Consider the following 18,976-nt stretch of genomic DNA (forward strand, 5'->3'; position numbering starts at 1 on the left):
CATTTATGTCCTCCTGGGCCTATAAATATCCCTTGTCGATTTAACGTGATTTAGATAAGTGACAGCGGAACGCGCTTCTACTGTCATCTGCTATACTGTGATGTCCGCTCCAATAACTTGGCCCTACTCCACATTTAGTTTTACAATAAAAACACATTTATGCAATGACTTTACATAATGTAGGCTATATTTATGTGCATCATCCTTCCTGCAGCAGGCGAGAGAAAATGATATCTTTCTGGACAAACGTTCACCAATCTAATAGGCTATATTTTTCTAGCTGATGCATTTAGAACATTATGTTCACTTTGATCTTGCTATAGTGTAGCGTATTTACATGCTTGCAGTATTTAAACTGCAGTTAGATTGGTTTGAGAAGCATAATAATATGGAATAATAGCCTATAATGGAGACAGACAAGACTGGATGAAGGGAGGGGGGGGGGGGGGGGGGGGGGCAGAGCGCTTGGCTTTCGTCTGGTTTTGCGGGACCAGTGGAATTGGAGCTAAAAAGGCAAGCGTGCGATTCGTTTATTGCAGTTATCCAATGAGCATGACGGTGCATAATTTTACGCTTAAAAGGCGTGGTTGTAATGCTTTAGGCTGCGTGTAGCGCCAGCACGACGATATCAAGTGCGCTGGTCCACGCCCACTGATTTGCGCTGCGCCAGGCGCTCGGCCTAGAAACAGCGCCGATGCAACGATAGGGGGCCTTATCTTCACATTTAGATTGTTGCATTTGTGGATTTTGTGCCATGTTGACTTTCCAATATTATATTATATTTATTTATTTATTTATATATTTATTTGTTTATTTGTTTATTTATTTTTTGTAATCAAGTTATCTTGACACTGCTGGACTGAGATGATTTTTGTTGCCCCAAAACCCGCAGTGCTAAATCTCTGAAATGTCAAACTCTGGTATTTGTGCATTAATACAGACTGATAATGCATCCAATTTATTTTGTTATTTAAAAGAAAAAGGTTCTGTATTGCAGCATTAAGACACCACCTTGTCTCATAGTGTTAGAGCATCAACTTTTTCTCATTTTTCCAGCATTTCACAAAGACACCCATGCTTCCCATCATCTCCTCCTGATAAGGACTGTTGTCATCTTCTTATAGATGGCTCTGGTGTTGATGGTGGAACTGTTTCGATGTTGGAGACACAGAGGTACAGAAAATAGACTAATATAGACTAATATAAGTAACTGCTTAAATAAAGGCAACGCTTGAGTACATAAGGGCTGCAAAGCACATTTAGAGCAAGTTCTTCCAAACTTGGTCCCTAATTAAACAATTAAAACTATGGTTAGGGTGTGGCATCCCTCCTAGTACAGTTCAAACACATATATAATTGATGCCAAGGAGCACTGAAGCTGTTCTGGTGGACCAACATCAGCATCATTATCTTTATTATTAGGTGGGGGCCAGTTGCTTCTGGGGCAGGAGATACAGAGTTCAGAGTCGAGTACTATTTAAAGTGCTTCAGACACTAATGATAATTTGAGCTTCTACCTTAAGAGACTACACACAACGCCAACCAAGCTTTAACAATATTTATTGAATGTAAGATTTAACAAGATTTATTGAATGTAAGATTGTCTTTGGCGGAGAGCTCCTTGGCCAAAAGGGGGATCAGCCACGTGACCGGGAATCGGCCACGTGACGGATGATCAGCCACGTGACGGCGGACCTGCCATGGATTGGCAGGGGCGTCGGAACCCTCCCCCTTTAGGAAAGGAGCCTTCACCTGGTGGTACTGGGGTGGAAGCCGGGGAGGTGGTGGGTTGACGCTGCAATGCATAGGAGACAAGAGCAATAGACAGGTAGGAGGGGCACTCCTTTTAACCAGACCGCTTGGACGAATGGCAGGCTGTTATTGGATAATTGAATGTGATGACGTAACTAGTTCCGTCTCTTGGTAGAACTTCCGTAAACTCCCATTTCTACCTTAAGAGACTACACACAACGCCAACCAAGCTTTAACAATATTTATTGAATGTAAGATTTAACAAGATTTATTGAATGTAAGATTGTCTTTGGCGGAGAGCTCCTTGGCCAAAAGGGGGATCAGCCACGTGACCGGGAATCGGCCACGTGACGGATGATGAGCCACGTGACGGCGGACCTGCCATGGATTGGCAGGGGCGTCGGAACCCTCCCCAAAAATGTAATTTGACAAGACTTAGAGAAATGTAATTATGGACTTACCAGGGCAGTGCTGAAGTGAGCCTGATAGTTAAGTGGACACAGGCTACTTTAGTAGACAGAAATGAGAGTGAGATTAACTCATTCACCGCCAATGACGTCTTTGACGTGTTATCAGCAATGGCCTTCCCCGCCAAGGACGTGTTTGACGTGTTTTTGTTTTTATTGGTGCAGCGCCTGCAGCAAACACTTGCCCAGCCTGTCACACAGACACAGGTCCCTGCCTTCAAAGGGTAGCCGACAGCACGCGATCAAACACATACCGCAGCTGTTGTTTTGAAATTGAGCTAGAGGAAAAGCAGAGAACGGGTAACGCTTCCTTGTGCAGAGAGGAGAAACGCCATTGAAACGCCGAGCTGGAGTCGCCTTCCTCTGTGCCAGCCAGGAGAAAACGGGAGAAAGTAATCAAGAGATGTGTTTGATCATCGGAGGAATGAGGAAATGATCGATCAGTTTGCGAGGGCGGTGAGGACGTGTTGAATAGCCGAGGGGAAAACGGGAACGATCATAGATATGACAGGGAGACATGGACGAGGACGGTGTACCAGAACAAATCAAAATAAACACAGGAACAGCTAGGCAGCAGCGGGCAGAAGGCACTCACAGCAGCCCGCTGTCCTTCTCAAGAGCTCGTTCATGAAATCGCTGGGCTGCTCGCCCTCCAGTGTTGCTCCTGGCCAATCCCAGCGCCACAGGGCGTGGTTATTGCTTATCCTATGTTGGGTTAGAAATCTAAAAGGGGGATCGTGTGTGTGTGTGTGTGTGTGTGTGTGTGTGTGTGTGTGTGTGTCTGTCTGTCTGTCTGTCTGTCTGTCTGTCTGTCTGTCTGTCTGTCTGTCGGTGTGTCTGTCTGTCTGTCTGTCTGTCTGTCTGCACACTCACACCGAGTAAACTGTATTGTTGAATGTAAAAAAAAAAGCACTTCATGTGTGTATATATATATATATATATATATATTTTTTTTTTGTCATTTGTGTCCTAACGAATAATATTTACATGTCTGATGTCAATACAGTTCAAAATAAAAGAATTGAGAGTGAGTTATGCCTGAGATTGTGCCCTTTTACAAAAATGCTTTTTTCTCCCTTTTCTCTTCCCAGACAGGCTTTTTTGGTGAACATGGGGTGTATAAAAAGGGTTATAAGTAGAGTACAGAACATGCTAAAAGCTAACTTTCTTTTTGGGGGTGAAAGTAGAGACTTAGATCTTCATTTCGAGGTATTGGACATCACTGTAGTCCTAGTACAGAATTTACTGTGGGTCTTGAAAGATGACCAAACATTATGGAAATACTTGGCCTGTGCCAAAAATGCCAGTCAGATATTGGCAGTGAATGAGTTAAGGTACAATGCATGGAGTGAACAGGCCACCCCAGACCACCAGTAATTGCAAATGAAGTTTAACGATGGATTTTACCTTTTAAAAAGCCATGGATTAGATCACCAGTAATTGCAAGTCGAATTATGATTATGAATTTTACCTTTTAAAGAGTCATGGATTTCTGGGCCTTGAGGCCGGAGGTAGGATCGGGCCTCACGTGAGAGGCATGAGTGCCAGAGGACCGCCTTCCCAGGAGTTTGGGGATCCCGGTACCCCTGCATGATGGATATGGTTGCTGCTCCTATTCTTAGGGAGTAAGAAGAGTAGCAGTGGGGAGGAAGCCCACAGTGTTTCAGCAGGGAGGGCAAGTGAGAGAACCAGGTGTTTGAGGAAGACCTGGGAAAAGGGGGTACATGGTTAGAGGAAACGAGACCGAGAGGAGCAGGATCTCCAAGGTGATGGAAGAGTAGGTGCGCCTTGAACCTTTGAGAAGTAGGCAAACCGAAGGGTTAGAGCATTGCCTAGGGAAAGAAGGGTCAAAACAGCGGGTGAAGCTAGGCCTAGGACGCAGGGTATGCAGTTTGCTAGATTCAACAGACACACACTATGACGACAGACAAGGGGAGCACTGGCAACAGAAAATGTGATGAGTGATAAGGAACTGGAAAACTGGATTCGCCCTGGAAAGCTCTGAATTGAGGCAGGAACTATGGCGACTCTCGTGTACTGTTTGGAGGGCAAGGTGATGCTCTGCTGAAGCCGCTGGCTGTGACCGGGGATATGCTTTGCTGAAGCCACTGTGCTGTGACCGGGGAGGAGTGCTGGAGCCACTGTGCTGTGACCGGGGATAAGCTTTGCTGAAGCCACTGTGCTGTGACCGGGGATAAGCTTTGCTGAAGCCACTGTGCTGTGACCGGGGAAGCTTTGCTGAAGCCACTGTGCTGCTGAAGCCACTGTGCTGTGACCGGGGATATGCTTTGCTGAAGCCACTGTGCTGTGACCCGGGATATGCTTTGCTGAAGCCACTGTGCTGTGACCGGGGATATGCTTTGCTGAAGCCACTGTGCTGTGACCAGGTATGTGCTCTGCTGAATCTACTGCACTGTGACCGGGGAATGAGCTCTGCTGACCTGACCAGTTATGCCTGACAGAAACCCGTGTGATACTGCACTGCACCTTAAAGCCACGGTGGACTGGGAGGAGCACCTTTTGTTTATGATCGAGACTGTAGTTTCGTATACATTTGGAATACCAGAGTGAATCTTGTAGAGGAAGATCGATTCCCTACTGGGAGGAAGTGGGGAACTCGTGGTGCCACTTTTCTGCAGCCATTCACCTCTAAAAAATACCCCCCAAAAACCACTGATGGAGCCCCATCAGTGATCTCTTCTTTTGAAGAGAGCGTTCACCCAGATTACTGATTCGGCCTGCTTGCTGAAAAGGAAAGAACACCATTTAAAGCAGCTACGAGCAACTTTTTCGATTGTTATTAAACAGTATAAATTTAATATCAATGCATCACATCTTACCTCTAATAGTCGACGAGACCAAAGCCGTGTGTATCTGAGATTGCTCCCTTAGGTGATTATTAAGTCTATAGTCTGTCTAAACTCGCGCCAACAGGGGGCTCTCTAGAGCGACCGGACCGGGTAACCCGGAAGTGAAACGCGGAAGTGAAACCAGGAAGTGAAACGCAGCTGCCTTTTTACGCCGTTTGCGCTGCCTAGCAACATAACATAAACAATGTGAACGCCACGCATACTCGCGGGAACATCTCTCGTTATATTCTAACAGGTTTTTTGGAAGTTATTTTGTGGTTATGGCCGAAGTGGCTGCTGCAAACCGTTTCATTTCAATTCCTGATCTGCCCTGGCTACAGACACACTAACACTGGCCGATTCACTCGGGGTTCAAGCGAGACTACTCTGCGTTGGTATCGTCGACTATTAGAGGTAAGATGTGATGCATTGATATTAAATTTATACTGTTTAATAACAATCGAAAAAGTTGCTCGTAGCTGCTTTAAGTAAAGAATTAACCATACAAACAATTTGATGTGGCATATGAGGATTACATGTGATAGATTTCTCTCCCCAATCTATGGAATTTTGATCAAACATTTCTCCATAGGCCCAGTTTGGACTCAACAGGAGGCAGATACTTCAGCATGGCGGCCCTGCATGCTGATATGAAAATATGCAATTACAGAGATGATCTTGTCATTTGTTAATTCAAATATATCTTTGATTCCTGAAGTACACTTGTAGGTCATCGGGTGAGCTGCTGAGGAACCTTTAAACTTTAAGATAAACGTCTCTCCTTCCTGCCAGGAGATATGGTGGCTTTGGGGATTAACCATTAGAAGGTTTAGTGCTGTTTATGGCCGGTCTGGGAAAACATTACACAGGATCTTCTTGGCCGACTGGTTAGTGGACGAGGTGGCCGAGTGGATAAAGCTGCACAAGGACGGTCATTTAGGATAGGGTCGGGGCAGAGGTCACAGAGATCGGCCATATAAGGACAGCACTGTGTATTTTGATGCTTTTACTATGTGTTGATTTTTCCACCAGAAGAGAGGACAGGCTCAAAGGACAAGAGCAGAGCAGAGAAGAGGGCCACGGGTTCAAATAGGCTTTTTTGGGTCTCAGGGAAAATAGAGGTTCAATAGAATGTGAAATGGTAATAAAGAGATGATTGGATATCTGATATGAAATAAAGTTTAAAAGCATACATTAGATGCGCTGATTTTTCCCCAGAGAAGAGAAGATATGCACAAAGACACAGCACATTGCAAGAGGAACCATGGTTGGAATCTCAGACGGCCCGGCTGGGATGTAAATGGGTTATCTGATGAGAATAGAGTGTGTTTAGAACAGTAATGGAATGGTTGTCTGATGTTGTATTTCTGTGTTTTGAATAACTTCAATTTGCATTACTTGCTACACAATAAGGGAGCTATATAATATCTAGATAAATAATAGCCTATTGTTATTATTGCAACCAAATGGAAAATAAAGGTATAGTCAAATTAGTTGATAAGTGGTAATTGATGAGTTTCTCATCCGGTTTAAACAGGGTGAGTTTTTCTCTGTTTTGATTGAAGAATACGCTCTTACTCTGGTTACATCCTTAGGGTGGTTACAGACCGAGAGACAGTAAGTCTGAACTGTAGGATGTTTAAATCCAGTTCAGACTGGGATTAACCCATGATTTAGCTGAATTTGATCCTATCCAGAATATAGTTTAAGTTTATCAAGTCTAACAATAACCTTACATAATGTTCTAAACTAGGACTTTAATAGGTAAATAGCTAAATTAGCTGACCCAAATTATAAGAATCAAAATAGGAATTTAAAGTAAATATATTGACAGTTGCTTTGGTAGATAGGAACCAATAGATAACTATTTCAAGGAGAGGGTTAGAGCTGTCACCTCCAGTGGGAGAGCCAGGTCACAGGATGTGGACAGAGAGGGGGAGAAAAACACGCCTGTCAAGTAGGTGACCACCAATGACAGCACAGCAGTGAAGGATGACACTAGATGGAGGAGGAACCATACCGGAAGACAGACGCCCCCAAGGGAAGGTAGTTTAAAAGCACAGGCAAAAGAGTAGGGAGGGGTCGGTTTACAAGGGTCTTTTTCTTGACCTGCTTCATATCAGCTGTGAGGGAAAGATCACTGCAAATCCACCTCGGAGATCTCTGAATGGGGTAATATAAATACTTGATCTGCTTTGTACTGAATATGCAAAATTCTCTATATAAAATAATGTTCTAAATATCAGAATTGCTTGTTGTATTGGTTTTTTCATATATCTGGAAATAATTGGACACTGGAAAGGTATTAACATATGTCACACCTTCTGATTGGAGTGGGATGTTTTTAATTAGGTTAAACGAGGTACAGACAAAACCTTTCCATCACATGCCTGAATGCCAGCTGCTGAAGCTGGTTTTTTAATGAATTGAGTGAAAGAACCTCTACAATGATGCACGTCGTGAAGCCATTAGCATGTGAGCTTCCCAATGTGAATTAACACCAGCTGCTAAAGCTGGCTGCAGACAAGAATATGAAGGCAAGATATGACACTCTTTATGCTTTAAACAACTGCCCTGTTGCCATTTTGGCTTGAACCAAAGGGGGACCACTAGGATGATCATGGCGACATGGCATCCACTCAGAGGTGGTCTTCTATGAACCAAAATGGCAGATTGCTGAAGTTGCAATTGAATGACGCTTCTTACAGATTTCTGGCAGGACAGCATTCTGCCTCGCTTGAAACAAAGGCAGAGCAGCTTCTCCTCTGTGACTTTTCAGACCCGATTCCGTCCGGAGCATGTTATAAATATAGTCACGTTATAGACAACTAACCAATGCTGGTGGCCCTTATGGGAACAATGATATTCGAAATGGTTAAAAGTTATACAATTTGGTCATTCAGTGGCATTTTACCGCCATGAAAAGTAATGTTAGCTGCTAGCATTAGCCACAATAGCCGACTACCCATACTGCATTACATTATCCAAACACCCGAACGGCTCACGTTGCTTTTAATGCATAAACGAAGCCGATATACGATTCATATTGAAGAACACCACGTGTAAAACCACCGTAACGTAACGATGTACCAAAATCCATTTAATTGAGGCCCCGCAAAAGCAGGTTTGAACCCATAGAGGGCACCTTGTGAAAATTATAAAGATTGTAGAATATCTAGCAGTTTGGTCTCAGATGTGAAATTCTGGCCAGAATTCTAAACAAAAAAACCCCGAAACCATATATATATATATATATTGGTGAAAGCTGGAAAAGTTTTGGGGTTAGTTAGACACATTAATGACATTATAAACTGCTGAGGCAAGATAATGCACAATTTTAGAATGCAAATTTAGAAAATGAAACTTGCAAATGTGATGTGATTCACTGAGAATGTAGCCTATGAGCTGCTTGCTGCAAGGAAATATAATACAATACCTGCAAGGATAATTATTATCACATTATTGACAGATAACAGCAAAATCTGAAACGTGATGCCCGTGTTACAGTGCAATGCAAAGGAACAATGATCCACATCATACTGCATTTAACATGTGCCTTGTGAATGCTGAAGTAAAGCAATGAACTACATTTCCCAGCAGGCTTGGTGCTGCTCTGGTCTCTGGGTAATCACGTCACCCGGAAATGCAAGCTGCGGTGTTTTGAAAGAAATCCGTGTTAAAAGTTGGAATACCTCGCTTCTGCGTGAGGGAACTTTGCATCTGGCAGCCCTGGATTAGCCAAAGCAAGGAGTTTGAATGACTGCTACTGCCGACTGGATTTTCAGTGACCAGGAGGAATCTCCCTGCTTTTGCATGCGCAGTATAGCATGGAAGCCGGTGGCTAGCCGAGTAGCTTGCGCGCTACTCAGCATAGCCGGAAAGTTTACGAGGGTTATACTTTATCTAAATGACTGGAATTGGACCGATAGATTGGATGCATAAGAGAGGAAACATGCTATGAAAAAGAAAAGTTGGCTGGAACTGGGATTTACAGAGGCATGTTGTTAAATGCGGCCGCAGCACATGGACAGAGTTGCTTGTTGGCTGGAACTGGGACTACAGAGACATGTTGTTAAACGCAGCCGCAGCAACATGGACTTGCTTGTTGGCTGGAAACTGGGACTACAGAGACATGTTGTTAAACGCAGCCGCAGCAACATGGACTTGCTTGTTGGCTGGAAACTGGGACTACAGAGACATGTTGTTAAATGCAGCCGCAGCAAAATGGATTTGCTTGTTGGCTGGAACCTGGGACTACAGAGACATGTTGTTAAATGCAGCCGCAGCAAAATGGATTTGCTTGTTGGCTGGAACCTGGGACTACAGAGACATGTTGTTAAATGCAGCCGCAGCAAAATGGATTTGCTTGTTGGCTGGAAACTGGGATTGAATGCAGCCGCAGCAAAATGGATTTGCTTGTTGGCTGGAACCTGGGACTACAGAGACATGTTGTTAAATGCAGCCGCAGCAAAATGGATTTGCTTGTTGGCTGGAAACTGGGACTACAGAGACATGTTGTTAAATGCAGCCGCAGCAAAATGGATTTGCTTGTTGGCTGGAAACTGGGATTAAATGCAGCCGCAGCAAAATGGATTTGCTTGTTGGCTGGAACCTGGGACTACAGAGACATGTTGTTAAATGCAGCCGCAGCAAAATGGATTTGCTTGTTGGCTGGAAACTGGGATTAAATGCAGCCGCAGCAACATGGACTTGCTTGTTGGCTGGAACCTGGGACTACAGAGACATGTTGTTAAATGCAGCCGCAGCAAAATGGATTTGCTTGTTGGCTGGAAACTGGGATTAAATGCAGCCGCAGCAAAATGGATTTGCTTGTTGGCTGGAACCTGGGACTACAGAGACATGTTGTTAAATGCAGCCGCAGCAAAATGGATTTGCTTGTTGGCTGGAAACTGGGATTAAATGCAGCCGCAGCAACATGGACTTGCTTGTTGGCTGGAACCTGGGACTACAGAGACATGTTAAATGCAGCCGCAGCAACATGGACAGAGTTGCTTGTTGGCTGGAAACTGGGATTACAGAGGCATGTTGTTAAACCAGATTGGAACCGGGAGAGGAATGCGGCCGCAGCAACATGTACAGAGTTGCTTGTTGGCCCCGGCCTGAAATGAGTGTAGCAGCATTGCCGCAACGTTGACTAAAACCAGGGACAAATGTTTGTTCGATACTACATGCCTGTTTGATGATCCCCGATAAGACTCGGGACCCGATTAGACACGGGCAAATTTGATTATCCCCGATTGGACACGGGACCCGATTAGACACGGGCAATTCTTTCGTGACTTATTCTTTTAACTGATTAACTATAAACCACAATATGAATTTAATGATGCACAACCAAAATGAATCAGTGCTGCAATGCAATACAATGGTTCCTCCAATTGAATTTTAAACAATTTACCAAATAAATTAATCAGCATTTCGTCCGACATTTAAGCAGCAACAGGAATGTAAACCAAAATGTAACCCATAATCACCGACCATTGGCGTCTCTAGAATGAACTGATTAGAGGTTTTTGGTGCTTCTGGGTGCTTCTGCCTTCTGTGCTTCTGGTTGCTTGACTGACTGAGTGAGTCAGCTGGTGAGTGAGTGGCTTGTTCCAGGTGCTCTCAATCTCGTGGTAATGAGCGGCCATTTTGCTGCTGCATTTTTGGGAAGTGTAGTTTGCTGGTGCAGTGTTGAATGTGAGTTTAACTCGAACAGACTGCTCTGGGATTACACACCCAACATGAATGAGCGCTTCTCTGCAGCGCGATGAAAACATTAGCGTTTAGCTACATTTGTGAATGAGGAAAACAGCGACTGAATGCTTGAGGGGAATCAAGCTCAAGACTGACTCACGTATGCCCAGACCGATCAGAGCTGATCTGACTTGGAAGTCAGACCAAGTGGAGAAGTCGACAGGAGAGGAGAGCCTTGAGCTGCGGCGGAGCGACGTCAGTGGGTCATCCGACCTGGAGCTGGTGAGTCTGACATGCTTTGACGCTGCAATGCATAGGAGACAAGAGCAATAGACAGGTAGGAGGGGCACTCCTTTTAACCAGACCGCTTGGACGAATGGCAGGCTGTTATTGGATAATTGAATGTGATGATGTAAGTAGTTCCGTCTCTTGGTAGAACTTCCGTAAACTCCCATTTCTCTGAGAAACCACATGAGAAAAGCAGACAGAAAAAGGTAGAAGGGCCTCTCTCTCTACACTCTGTAGCAGCAAACAAAACAGGGTTCCCACGGGTCCTTGAAATCACTGAAGGTTTGTGAATTTGCAGGGGGAAATCAAGCCCTTGAAAGTTTTTGAAAATAAACATGGGTCATTGAAAGTGCTTGAATTTATATATTTTGGAGAATATACACAATTATAGATTTTGATATTGTTCTTTAAATGTTTTACTTAACGTTATAGTAGGCTACTGTATGTTGTTGCCTGTGTATCTCCAGCTGTCTGTGGATCATTCACATGCCACCTGCCTCAAGAAGCCCCCCTTAGAAACCATTTCAGTCAGTGGAAAATAGAGCATCTTTAAACATCAGTTTGTCACTTATGGAGCATTTAGTCCTTCTAAAAAATAAATAAACTACAGACATCTTTATGTATGCAAGTATGAAAATTATCCGAACAAAAATGTGGGCTATCAGGGATAAAAGAGCCACCATTAATATGTAAATATTGATTAGCTGAGGAATTAAGGTAAAGATAGTTATGGATTCTCTTTACATATTAAGATGTATTTTTCAAAATGGAGGTTTCTGTTTGTGTATCTGCAGCTCAACGTGTGAGGGAGAAGAGCAGCTGTGATGATGTCATAATGGAGGAAGCCATGTAACCTGGTGGATTACAGTCAGCTATATTAAGGCTTTTAACCCTCATCATGCTTTTTTATTATTAAGTATTCTCATCTGTGTGGCCATTTACACCTGGCGCTAACATGCGTTTTCTGTGATCAGATTGCATTCTGATTGTGTTTTATCACTTGAAATGCCAGGTGTTAACACCCCCAAAACGCATTGAAGAAGGATTGCAATCTGATTGGCTAAACCACCTCCGGAGGTGGTCAGGGATGCATTGTGTACACATTGAACACAAGTGTAAATGCAATGTGTCCTCTCAATCTGGATACAGCAACTTTATGCGGATTGAGAGGACAACCATTTCTGTCATCAGATTGCAATCCGATTGCAATCTAATGGCATGAATATGCATGTTAACGCCAGGTGTCAATGGAATCAGGTTAATGTGGTCAAGCACAATCTGATTGCAATCTGATTGCAATCTGATGGCAGAAAACGCATGTTAACGCCAGGTGTAAATGGCCTCTAATAGTCAGCTTTTAGAACAGGAACAACAAGCTTATATGTTCTTCAGAATGGTTTTAACTCATGAATAAAATCAACTTTTATGTTCTTTATTTGATTTGTCTCATTACTTTCTTGTTTAATCTGTATCAAAAGAAATGGCCTCATGACTATTTCAAGAAATGAAGATTCTCAGAAGTGAAGTCAGATAAAGAGATTCTCAGAAGTGAAGTCAGATAAAGCCACCGTCTCTAAACTGGGGCTGTGTTTTTCACAAGTGTATATATAACAGAGACAAAATAAAGTTTGAAACTCTTAAGAATAACCACGACATCTCTCTACACCTCTCTGAGTCTGGGTTTGTTTTAGCTTTGACAAGTTACTTACCAAGCCCTGAGGTCAACAAGGTCAATTGTTTATCATGCTAACAGGTGCTGAAACTGGTCGACATGCTACTGCTTCCCTGAAGTTAAATTTATAAATCAATTAAAGAGCTTTATCCAACTAAAGGAATTTCATTCGTATTGTTTGCGATGGAGAGTTTGAGTCCCATGGTCTAAAGTTCACATGGTCTGGAGACATGTCCACCCCACCAAGGAAAAACCTTCAGATTTCAGAATAGACATGACATTTATCCAGCTATGATCCAAGTTCATTTATTCACACACAAAAACATCAAGTCACCTGATGTCACATTACAGAGAGGTGTGATGCACTGATGTGAATTCTCACCAAGGAATAATGTACAAGTTAATTATCAGATTATATTCAAAAGCAGCAAAACTATACAATCAATCATGGTAGAAAGAAATATACAAATATCTAATAAAAATGTCACAAAGTAACTTGTGTGATAAAAACTACATGTAGGATTGTAAATATTATTTTCATTTGAATGTTTCCAGCTAGTGCGTATCTACTGTCTTACAGTCGGTCTTGTCTCTACATGAGCTCCTGTTATGTTTTGTCCTGCAGTGTCAGTCCTGTATTGTGCGACTGTCTAATCTGTCAGTAGCACTCAAACTCTTTGTCCACCTGGTGGACAAAACTGGTTCTGATTCTGAAATCAACATGAGACTCAATATTCAATATTCTTCCTGATTTAGACATGTATCTTTCCCATCACTGTACAGAGCTTTGTGTAGCAGAGAGAAGTGAAACAGAAACACTGGGAGAGCTGACCTGAAAGTCAAGCATTAAGCTGCACGAGCAACCTGATCAACTCATTTTCACTTTCTGATATGTTCATGTGTGATTTAGTCATGTGACTAATAGAGATCAATAATCTTATCAATAATCACTGTCACTCAACTTTCCATAGTGCTGACTGAGAATAACAGAAGAATGTAAAAGCAAATTGAGTGTTCAATTTGATAACACCAGGAATCTAAATCATTTAATTAACAGTAGTTAATGTTGACAAATTATATGATCATTAACTGTAGAAATTAAGATTATGTAAATGTATCATCTACGACTGCTAATACACAGACTTCCTCCTCATTCGTCTCTTTTAGACTAGTCTCAGCTTGTCCTTGAACATCCCTATCTTTCTCGTGCAGCTCTTCCTGACTCTCTGCTCTTCTCTCAGTGAACTCCATGTTGGATTTCTCCAGCTGCTCTGTGGTTTCCTCCTGACTTTCCACAGGTTTGACCTTCTTGCCTGCTTTGCTTCCATCCTGACTTTTCTCCTGGGCCTTGTTCCCAGGGGTGCTTTGACTTTCCCTCGGTTTCTCAGGTGCCTCCTGATTCCCCCCCTGGATCATGGTTTCCCCCTGAGTTCCATCCTGCTCTGCGGTTGCCTCCTTCCTTTCACCCTGCTTGGTTGCCTCCTGACCTTTCCCCTGCTTCTCATTCTCCTGCTGACTTTGCTGTTGTTTCTCAGTTTCCTTCAGACTTTTGCTCATGTCTCCCGTGGTGCTCTGACTACTTTCCCTCTTTCCCCCAGTCGTCTCATTATTTCCCCCCTGTTTTCTGGTTGCCTCCTGATTAGTGTCCTGCTCCCCAGCTGCTTCATGATGTTCCACCTGCACCCTGGTTGCATTCTCACTTGGTTCCTGCTTTCTGAGTTCCTCCAGACATTCCACAGGTTTGACTTCCTGTTGTAGCTCTGCCTGAAGCTGAAGCTCTGTCTCCTGTCTGACCTCTTGCTTTTCTCTCTCTGATGCTTCTTGCTGTATTTTGAGCTCTGTGACTTCTCTCCTGACTGACTCAAGCTTCCTGTCATTCTCATCAATATCTTTCTCTGTCTCCTTCAATCTCACTTTGATTTGCTCCTTCTCCTCCTCTATTTTCCCTTTATTTTCTGTCTGTCGAGTAACGTCTGCCTCTTTGAGCTTCAGGCCTCTCTCCAAATTCTGTAGCTTTTCATCGAGTTCTGCCTTTCTCCTCTCCAGATGCCCTTTGGCCTTTAGAGGGTTTTGTTTCCATTTTTTTTCTATCCAACTTGCTGACTGAAACTTCCTCTCATTCTCATTGTTCACCTCCTCCTGTCTCTCTACCTCCTGCAGTTGTGGTTTCAGTTGTTCTCTCTGGGTCTCCAGTTCCTTCTGCGCTCCTGTCAATTCAGCAATAGTTTCTTTGTTGGACTTCAAATCCTTCTCTTTGTTCTGTAGTTCTTCCTCAAGTTCTCTCTTTCGTTTCACCAATGTAGAAACCAGCCATTCAAACTGTTTCTGTTCATTCATTTGTTTCTGTAGCTCTTCTTCAAGTGTTGCCTTTTTCTTATCCAGACAGTTCTCTGTCTTTCCCATCAGACGTTCCATTTCTGTGTCATCATTTAGACATGTCTCCCCGCCTCTCTGTCCAGTTTCATTCTGGTCCTTCTTGGTCTCTGTGTGCAAATAGAGCCAAGACGCAGTGTTGAGGGTCACATTTACTGGATGTATGTAGTATTGCCTTAGTCTCTGGCAGCAGAGGTTAGAGGAAAGAATAAGACAGCACACTAAATGTCCTTTCACAGGTTTACATTAAACCTGTTGGTTTGTTGCTGTTTACTGGCTTATTCTCTCATCTAAACATTTGTTTTTGCCTTGCACATGCATTTTTTATCTATTCTTTGAGTGAGGTTCTAATCCAAGGCCTAGAGAAAAGGTATGAAATTGAACACAACTGTGGGAGCAAAACCAAAATGTGATGCCAAAACTTAAAAACATCAGTTGTATGATATTTTACTTGTTTTACAACATATGAAGAATTTAATCCCAAGATTAAACATAAAAAAGAGTGACAGCATGTGAGTAGAATTCATGGAATGAATGCAATTTTTTCCACCTTAGCCTAACGTTACAACACCTTTGTTTTAAATATCACAAGTGTTTATTTATTTATTTATGTATTTATTTATTTATTTATTTATTTATTCATTTATTTATTTATTTATTTATTTATTTATTTATTTATTGTTGAACAATAAACCCTTCATATCACTGCAACCATCAATGAGCTGGTAACTTTACATTAAGTAGAAGAAAGATTAATATAACTTACTGATTTTGTTTTGTCTCCATCTCCACACAACAAAGACAACTGCAACAAGACATATGAAGCCAACAATACTGAAGACAGCAGCCAACACAATGGTGATATGAGCAGCAGAACTGGATGGCTCATCTGAAATGATCAAACACAAACCAGCATGGCATTTATATCAAAGTAGACCTCAGCTGTTTACAGCTAATAAAGTGTCCATATCGACTTTAGAAAACCGTTGTACATTGGACATGAATCTGTGTCTCCCTGGTCTGGTTGATGTTCTGCTGTTGAACTCTACAGGTGAACATGTTGGTGAGAGTCTTCTTCTCCACAGTCACTCTGCTGCTGACAGTATAGAGGCCATCAGGACCTCTGACTGTCTCTGGAGGTCCAGCAGAGAGGATGTTTCCCTCATCGTCCAGCCAGAACACCTCAGGCTTCGGGTACCAGCCTTTACATTCACACCATAAAACCACTCCACTGCTGTTTTTGGTCATCCCAATGACAGGAGAGGAGACAGCACCTAATGAGGAAGAGGAGACATTTGGTTTCAATGGAAATGGAGTAATGATACTTGGCACGTCATATAATCATCATCTGGATGACCAAAGATGAAAAAGACCATGATCATGTGACAGCTTACCAACAACAAGTTGAACAATGGAGTCTCTACCCAGTGTGGGAATGAAGCATCTGTATCTCCCCTCATCAGAGAGTTTCACATTAGAGAGTTTCAGTGAGATGTCTCCTTGTTTCAGTTTGTCGATGAACAGTGACGTTCTTCTGTTGTAGGACGGGTGTTTATAACTCACAAGCTCCTGACCGTCACGCCAAAAACAGACAAATCTGGGGTCCAGGTCAGGTCTCGCCCACTCCAGTGTCATGGCAACAGCATCCATGGCAGGTTCCAGGCGGCATGGCAAAATGAGGTCATCACCAACTATTGCCACTAGTCGAGTTGCACCAATCACCTGAGACTGACCTGAGAAGAAATAGCCAGAGACAGTTTAGAACAGCGAGACGGTCCAACTGCCAGTCAATTCCTGTATGTGTCACATGGGTTACGCCACTGCCCTGCCCCTTTAGGGGACTATCAGCAGATCTTGAGTCAGTTGGAGCCAATGGGAGAAGTGAACGTGAACACAGATTATGACCGATTCTTTCACCTCATAGTCACCAAAGTAAATATTCAGGGCCGCCGCACCCTATACGCAGAGTACGCAGACTGCGTAGGGCATCATGTGACTGAGGGCACAAAAAAAAAAAAAAAAAAATCCATTTCCATCGCCGCCGCCCTTCGGACGCCGGCACGCACGTCGGCCCGTATCGGCCTGGCCTGCTTGGTATCTAATGCCCGGCCTGAATTATGATCCCAGTCCGCCCCTGCTTGCATGTACAGTTTAACAATCGCTTGTTTGCTGACATGTACAGTAATTCTAACAATTGTTTCTTTGCCACATGTAATGTAATGTGAGATACACTAGTATCGTTCATAATTAATGATTTTGCAGTCTTTCGTTTGACAGTTATTGAAAGTTTTGCGGGGGGGGGGGCACCACAAAACAATTACGCTTAGGGCACCCAAATGGCCAGCAGCGGCCCTGTAAATATTGGACCTATTTTTCACAAGCCACATATCTTCTGAACGTTCTGACACTAAAATGGCATGTTGACAGTCAAGTCAGGAGAAAAATTACTTTGTCACTTTGTCACTTTGTCACTGTCTCAGCAAAACACTCTCGCAAGATTTGGCAACATATCTAATCAGTAGCTAAGGCTTGCAGCTCGATGACCTAAAACTACATGTGAAGTTTGCAGAAGAGATGTAGTAGCTAAATCTGTCAATTGTGTGTGTGTGTGTGTGTGTGTGTGTGTGTGTGTGTGTGTGTGTGTGTGTGTGTGTGTGTGTGTGTGTGTGTGTGTGTGTGTGTGAGAGAGAGAGTGTGAGCAGATATCTTAGTTACAAGATTGAGCTAGCAATGCACTGGCAGTTTTGTGTGTACCGGTATATACTTATGTGTATAGGTATTTATTAAGTTTTGGGAAATCACGATCTCTAGCTGAAGTTTGCTTGCTAGGCCTTTGACAACACTTCCACATGGGGGTAACCGGTCTCAGGGGGAGAGGTGACCACCTCTATTTAGGAGACTGGAATTGTTGTATATGATTTCATACCATTTGTGCAGCGTCAGCGTTCTCACTCCAAGGGTGTCAAATACTGTCGCTTTGACACGCACCTTTTGCCGTCTGATGTTTAACGTGTTGAGCGTCACCCTGTGCACGGTGGCGTGAGTCATGTGACCTTGAATTCTGAGAAACGATGTGGCTGGAAGGAAGACTGTGATGTGATGGAGGTCCTGCAGCAAGGCTGAAGACTGGCCTTCCAGCCTCACTCTACCAAGTGGACCCTCGCATTGGAAAGGTTGTCCTTCAGAACCCCAGTCAACCCTGCAGTCTCCAGTGTCTAAGGCAAGTGTTTATGCCTCCACCACCCCAGCCCTATGTGTCCCAACGTGTTTCACTACCAGTGTGGAAAATAGGCGTAATACATTGCGTTACATCTGGCCAATAACTGCAGACGGGCGGGGTGTTTTGACTCAGTCACATTTACAAACATCATCCCTCCCCCAAACAAAAGCCTCCTCTGACCTTCAGAACACATCTGAAACCCTCTCAGACCAGAGTATAAAACAAGCTTAATGATGTTTTTGTGTGTAAGTTACCTTCACAAGAGTGTGTCAGGAGGAGAAGGACAACAGTGTGATGGAGAACCAAGACAATGAAGACCCTGAGCTGAGATTTAAGGGAGAGGCCGTCCTTCAGCTGAAGCATCCTGGAGTTCTGAACACTGAAATAAACCAAAATATCCATTCCTCCAAAGTTACTCTTAAAATGCTTTAGGGTCTTTGTTATTATCTGCCAACAATCATTCTATCAACAGTAGATTTTTATTTAATTTATTTTTTATTTTGTTCTGCAATATCATTTTAGAATGAAGCTTTATCCGATTTTGGGACAATCAAAATCTTCATCCTTCATAATGCATCAATTTATTTGCATTTAAAATGTCAACTGTAAAGCTACATCCACCATGTTGAATAATTGTAACAGGACATCAACTGTT

The sequence above is a fragment of the Poromitra crassiceps genome, assembly GCF_964638095.1.
Source record: "Poromitra crassiceps genome assembly, chromosome: 7".
In the NCBI taxonomy this organism is placed as follows: Eukaryota; Metazoa; Chordata; class Actinopteri; order Beryciformes; family Melamphaidae; genus Poromitra; species Poromitra crassiceps.